Source organism: Lissotriton helveticus, chromosome 1_2 (assembly GCF_964261635.1).
Source record: "Lissotriton helveticus chromosome 1_2, aLisHel1.1, whole genome shotgun sequence".
In the NCBI taxonomy this organism is placed as follows: domain Eukaryota; kingdom Metazoa; phylum Chordata; class Amphibia; order Caudata; family Salamandridae; genus Lissotriton; species Lissotriton helveticus.
In genome coordinates this window covers 319354738-319360631 of record NC_136058.1, presented here as the reverse complement: position 1 = coordinate 319360631, position 5894 = coordinate 319354738, and the positions used below count along the sequence as shown (strand labels likewise).

Sequence of the window (5894 nt, the reverse complement as noted above, 5' to 3'; positions counted from 1 at the left end):
TTCATTCCTTCGTGTAGGTTGGTTTTGGCCGTGTTAGGGTCTCTGGTGAGTGATAGGATCAGTTGGGTGTCGTCGGCGTAGGAGATGATGTTGAGGTTATGTTGGCGTGCGATGGCCGCGAGGGGGCTCATGTAAACGTTGAAGAGGGTGGGACTGAGTGAGGACCCTTGAGGTACGCCGCAGATGACTTCAGTAGCCTCTGATTTGAATGGTGGAAGGCGGACTCTCTGGGTTCTTTCGGAGAGGAACGAGGTGATCCATTCCAGTGCTTTTCTTTGGATTCCGATGTTTTTGAGGCGCTGTAGAAGGGTGCTATGGCAGACTGTGTCGAAGGCTGCGGAGAGGTCGAGGAGGATGAGGGCGACTGTGTCTCCGTTGTCCAATAGAGTTCGAATGTCGTCTGTTGCTGCGATGAGGGCGGTTTCGGTGCTGTGCTTGGCTCGGAAGCCGGACTGTGAGGAGTCGAGGGATTTGTTGGTTTCGAGGAATGCGGCGAGCTGGTTGTTGACAGCTTTCTCGATGACTTTGGCCGGGAATGGAAGGAGTGAGATAGGGCGATAGTTTTTGAGTTCGGTGGGGTCAGCTGTGGGTTTCTTCAGGAGGGCGCTGAGTTCGGCATGTTTCCAGCTTTCCGGGAAGGTTGCGGAGTTGAGGGAGCAGTTAATGACGTCTCGGAGGTGCGGTGCGATAATGGAGTCTGCTTTGTTAAAGATGTGGTGAGGGCAAGGGTCTGTGGGGGATCCTGAGTGGATAGAGTTCATCAGACGGATGGTGTCTTCAGTGGAGATTGGCTTCCAGTCATTGAGGATGTTCAGGGGGGGAGGGGGTCCTGCAGGGGATTGAGTGGGTTGGTCTCCGGGTTGGTTGTCGAAGCTGTTGTGGATGTCTGCAATTTTGTTGTGGAAGAATGAGGCTAGGGAGTCGCAGAGGGCTTGAGAGGGGGTGATGTCGTTGGAGTTGGCTGAGGGGTTGGTAAATTCCTTGACGATGTTGAATAATTCCTTGCTGTTGTGGGCGTTGTTATCTAGACGGTCCTTGAAGGCTGCTTTCTTGGCATTTCGGATTAGTTGGTGGTGTATGCGGGTGGCGTTTTTGAAGGCGTCCTTGGTGCTGGTGGTTGGGTCTTTTTTCCAGGCCTTCTCGAGGGAGCGACAGAGTTTCTTGGATTTCTTAAGGTCATCGTTGAACCAGGAGGCCTTCTTGCTGCCTAGTTTGATTTGTCGTTTTTTCAGTGGTGCTAGGAAGTCGGCGCTGTTGGATAACCATTGGGTGAGGTTGGTGGCTGCTTGGTCTGGGTTTGAGGAGTGGGCGGGGGGCTTTTGAAGAAGCGATGAGGAGATCTGGTCGATGGTGATTTTGTTCCAGTTTCTTTGCAGAGTGGGTTGGGGGTGGTTGTTGGATGTGGGCTTGTTGTAGGTGAAGTGAACGCAGCTGTGGTCAGTCCAGAGGAGAGCTGTGGTGTGGCTGAAGGAGACATGTTTGCTGGAGGTGAAGATAGGGTCGAGTGTGTGGCCTGCGATGTGGGTGGGGGTAGTGACAAGTTGTTTAAGTCCGAGGTTTGCGAGGTTGTCCAAAAGGGTGGTGGTGTTGCGGTCGTTGTTCTTTTCAAGGTGAAAGTTGAGGTCTCCCAAAAGGATGTAGTCCTCGGAGGGGAGCGCGTGTGGAGTGATGAAGTCCGTGATGTCTTCACTAAATTGTGCGCGGGATCCTGGTGGCCTGTAAAGGAGGGTGCCTCTGAGTGTGGTCTTGGGGTCGATGTGGATCTGGAAGTGAAGGTGTTCAGAGTTGGCGAGATTGACGTCTGAGCTGGTTGAGATGCGGATGGATTTCTTATGGACGATAGCAATGCCTCCTCCTGTGTGGCCGGTACGGTCCTTGCGAATGATCTTATAGCCTTCCGGGATGGCAATGGTGATGTCTGGGGCAGAAGAGGCATTCATCCATGTTTCTGTTAGGAAGGCGACGTCCGGAGAGATGGTGTCGAGTAGATTCCAGAGGTCAATGGCGTGTCTGTGGACCGAGCGGGTGTTGAGCAGGATGCATTGTAGGTGGTTGGTGTCAGATCTCAGTTTGGTGTTAGTGGATGAGGAGTTGTTCTTGGTGACGTCGAACTTGCAGGAGTAGCAGGAAAAGGGGCCATGGGTGTGTCCAGGAGCAGCTTGGACGCAGTTGAGGGAGCGGCCGGGGTTGAGGGCTAGGAGGGTGGTGGCCTCGTAAGTAATGCGGGAGGGGTGGACTTTACGAGGATCAGGGGCTCTGGCGCTGGGCCAGTCCAGGCGCGGACGGGCGTAGACGGGCTTACCTTTGGCGCACCTTCGGCGCGAATTGGGCGCGGTCGCTGCGCGTGAACGCTGCGCGCAAAATCAACTGTCATATGTGGATGGTGGAAGGGGAGGGGCGAGGGAGTGTCAGCTGGGAAGGCGAGAGCGGGGTGGAGACTGGGGCGTGGCGCAACAAACAACAACAAGGTTAACACCAAAATGGCCGGCAGCGCGGAACGGAGCAGGCAGCCACAGAGATACTCAAAGTGCGGGGAAAACTACACAAAAATGCGGTCAGGGCATCACAGAGACAGCACAGTGCTACAAGCGGTAAATGAGCAGGCGAGGTGGTAAGCGCTATCAGGTTACATTAATATAACAGCCAAACGAACCTGCAATGTTATGCAAATAATTAAATAATAGCGATGTAGATGATTGCAGCGGTCTTGAAATGCGCGTTCTTAAATAAATATATATCAATGAGCACAATCAGCAGATGAGAGCAACGATACCAGGCCGTGAGGGGAGGCAGGTCGGGGAGCAGCGAGGAGGAGCGGCCGCGTCTGTGGAACACAGGACGGTCACAGCTTGAATTTTGCAGCGTGGGGCAGATGGCCTTAGTGGGAGGGAGTGTCAGCTGGGAAGGCGGGAGCAGGGTGGAGACTGGGGCGTGGCGCAACAAACAACAACAAGGTTAACACCAAAATGGCCGGCTGCGCGGAACGGAGCAGGCAGCCACAGAGATACTCAAAGTGCGGGGAAAACTACACAAAAATGCGGTCAGGGCAACACAGAGACAGCACAGTGCTACAAGCGGTAAATGAGCAGGCGAGGTGGTAAGCGCTATCAGGTTACATTAATATAACAGCCAAACCAACCTGCAATGTTATGCAAATAATTAAATAATAGCGATGTAGATGATTGCAGCGGTCTTGAAATGCGCGTTCTTAAATAAATATATATCAATGAGCACAATCAGCAGATGAGAGCAACGATACCAGGCCGTGAGGGGAGGCAGGTCGGGGAGCAGCGAGGAGGAGCGGCCGCGTCTGTGGAACACAGGACGGTCACAGCTTGAATTTTGCAGCGTGGGGCAGATGGCCTTAGTGGGAGGGAGTGTCAGCTGGGAAGGCGGGAGCGGGGTGGAGACTGGGGCGTGGCGCAACAAACGCTCGGCCTCGGCGCTCGGCCTCTTCCATAGAGAAAGGTGGGTCTTGGGGCGGGCAGTCCGACATCTTCTGTCTCCCCTGGGATCGCCTTTCCAACAGCACACATAACAAAAAACAGGCACAGACCGCAGTGTGCCGAGCCGAGTCTAGCCCCGAATGCGTCCCCATCTCAGCAGAGACACGAAGAGGCAGCAAACCATGCCGACGCTCAAACCGGCTGAAGGTAAGGAAAGCGAAAGGAAGCCTCCGGCTCCCATAGACCTCGCACCCGGCCGTGCAACGTCCGCTCAGCAGGACGCGCGGCCGGGAAAGGGAAAAGAAAACGGCAAACAGGACACAAGGCGTCCCGCCCAATACATACTCATGAACAAAACCCAGCCGTAAACAGAAAGCCGCGAAAGTCCGCTAAGCAGGACACGAGGCACCGAGGCAGAAGAAGGGGGAAACAAAACAGTAACCACAAAGAACACATGAAATGCAAAAACGAACACATAGTGCACAAATGAATCCAAACACTACCTTCCCCCAACTAGATACCAAAGGACAGGGGGAACTGCTAAAGCAGGAACCCAGCCCCACTCACCTGACCAGCAGGGAGAACACAGCACTCGGAGAAGTGCAGGAAAAAAAGAACAGGTCGTGTAGGTGCTTCTGTATCCCTTTATGGGATTGGCTGGAGCCACTGGGGGCCATCTTGGAGGAGGGAGAGGGAGACTAGAGCGCTGTTTTTGTACTTGGAGTTCTGTGTGGAGCCTGAGGCTCATCTGTGATTACTGTGGCGAGGAAGACAGGACGAGGAGGTAATGCCCCATTGCTGCTCCAGGGCCCTGTGGGCTGTGAGTGCTATGGCGGTGCTGCCCCCTGGTGGTCACCCTGTGCATCTGAAGATACCTGGGAAGAAACCAGGGTGACCTGAGCTGGTCGCCCCTCCTCTGTGTGAACCAATCGAGTGTCAGGACTGGAGTCGGGGCTGATAGTAGGGGGAGAGGGGGTGGGACTGGAGGCCCCTGGAGGGAGCCTGGGGCCTGCGACAGGTGCAGGGGGTGTACCTGGAGCCCCCTGGAGGGAGCCTGTGGCTGTGACAGGTACAGGGGGGTGTGGATCCAGGAAGCAGCTGGACGGTAACTGGAGAGGGGGCTGTGGGGCCCGCAGCCTGGTGAGGAGACACAGGAGTGAAGGGGGGTCCTGGGGAGAGGGGCGTGGCATTGTCTGGCTCCAGGGGGAGGGGGACAGTAAGAGGCAATGCAGGGGCTGCTGCTGTCCTCTGGTCCTGGGCTCTGGGTCTGAAGAAGTCCCAGGGTTGTAAACAATGAGACATGAGCAGGTTGTAGCACAAATCATGACCCCTCATTCGTGCTGGTTTGTTAGAGTGGGGTGTCTGTGACCCCATTGATGTTTAGACCCTGAGGGTGGCAGTATACCTTAAAGTATAGGACAGGACAGATGTGTGACAGACTGCATCTATTTTGCCAGCCTCCCATATGGTCTAGCGGTTAGGATTCCTGGTTTTCACCCAGGCGGCCCGGGTTCGACTCCCGGTATGGGAAGATAACTTTTTTTACTACAGGGACATATTAAACTTTCTCTAATTTCCTACAAACTTAAATGACCCTAAATATCAATAAATCTCACTTCCCTCTCTTGGCTACTATCAGTCCAAAGCCCTCTGAGATTTACACCGACCCCTCAGCTCCTGTTCCCGCCCCAGCCCTCGCTGCTCAGCTGATGTATATTAATGCCCTGGAGGAACACACGTCAGATGAATACCACGAAGGGTTATTCCTTGTTAGATTTTTATTGCACAACAAAGAGTACAGATTATATCAATAGCGCGTGGATTACAAAGCACCCGTTCCCTGAGCTCTCACCGTGGAAAATGCTCGGTTTATTTGCTGCTCCGCCCGTGCATGGACGAGGCGCTTCAGTTCCTAAAAATAATAACGCGCTGTGTTGTGTTTCGAGTCTGTTTTATGACATTAATCTCGCACTGTGTTGATTTGTAGGAGATTAAGATTCAGGAAGTTCTTGTTTCTTCTCCTCTGTGGGGGCAGCTTCTGTGTCTTCCTCTTTACACCAATTCGTAGAGCAAGTGAAAGCACTGTCCCAAAAGGACAGTTTAAAGCACCACATGTGTCATTTGTTTTAGGAAAGATTCAAGTGTCCTGTTAATAGATTTAAGTGTGAAATAGACTTTTCTAATTGGGCGTTAAACATTCACTGCAGACCACTAAAAAACTCTATCAATGACCAATGTTGTGTCCTACCGGACGCTTTCTAGTTGTTGAGACATGTGACCTAACAATAAACACCCACCCACCACTGATGTCATGAGGCACGTGACACAGATAATAAAAGGAGCCGAGCACACGTGCTCTAGGCTCACTAACCCACTATACATCCGAGTGTCCGTGTCCCTTCATTATGCAAATGCGGGCCTAGGGCCCCAACACAACAATGGCGACGA

At 53.3% G+C, this 5894-nt stretch overlaps 1 non-coding gene across 1 annotated transcript; it reads left to right on the top strand.

Annotated features, from left to right (window-relative positions):
* Positions 1 to 4905: 4905 nt before the first annotated feature.
* TRNAE-UUC (transfer RNA glutamic acid (anticodon UUC)) lies at positions 4906 to 4977 on the top strand. Its single transcript has one exon. It is a non-coding gene; the product is annotated as a tRNA-Glu (tRNA).
* The last annotated feature ends 917 nt before the right edge of the window (positions 4978 to 5894 follow it).